Source organism: Terrapene carolina, unplaced genomic scaffold, assembly GCF_002925995.2.
Source record: "Terrapene carolina triunguis isolate 2854851 unplaced genomic scaffold, T_m_triunguis-2.0 Scaffold69, whole genome shotgun sequence".
Lineage (NCBI taxonomy): Eukaryota > Metazoa > Chordata > Testudines > Emydidae > Terrapene > Terrapene triunguis.
The window spans coordinates 43,409,338-43,410,013 of NW_020664420.1; the positions used below are offsets into that span (position 1 = coordinate 43,409,338).

The window sequence follows — 676 nt, forward strand, 5'->3', positions numbered from 1 at the left end:
CCCCCCCCCCCCGCAGTGTCCTCTTTTTGGGAACCTTAAACATGGTAACCCTAGGTAGTCATTCTTCCCTCTTCCCAAACTTGTCCACAAAGCAACAACAACAAAAGTCTAATAAATAAGTGGGCTTTTAAAAAGGTATAAAAAGTTATAGTTGTTTGCTCCAAATGCTGAAATTCTGATGGATTTTGAACTGAGGTGCCCTGCTTGAACGGCTGCCCATTGAAGCTGATCTTAGTTAATCATCACCAGTTTCATCCTGAAATGACCTGTTTGGAATGCTGAGCTAAAGATGCATGAGCTAAGGGGTTGGGCACAGGATCAAGCCAATAATAAATAATAATACAGACCATTTATATAGTACTTTAATGTTCAAACATTAACCAATTAATTTAGCCTCTAACCTTTCTCATGCATTTTATGTTTGGAAATATCTGTTTTACCAACTCTGTCAGTAAAGTTGGGATAAAGATGCCAATTCTAGTAAGGAAGAACTTGCAAAAATTAAAAAGTAAAGTGGCAGAAAAATAGCCTGTCATGAGGCCACAGAGAAGGTCTTTAAAATCTTCTTACAGTCTGGACTTCACATTATTTTTCTGCCCTCATGTGAAATGAGTGGATAATATCATCTTTGTGTGTGTGTGTGTGTGTGTGTGTGTGTGTGTGTGTGTGTGTGTGT

General features: G+C 38.5%; 1 protein-coding gene across 1 annotated transcript in view; it reads right to left on the reverse strand.

The window, feature by feature from the left end:
- ACOT12 (acyl-CoA thioesterase 12) overlaps window positions 1-676 on the reverse strand; it is a 36,656-nt gene that overhangs the window by 23,581 nt on the left and 12,399 nt on the right. The gene's annotated exons all lie outside the window — the stretch shown is intronic.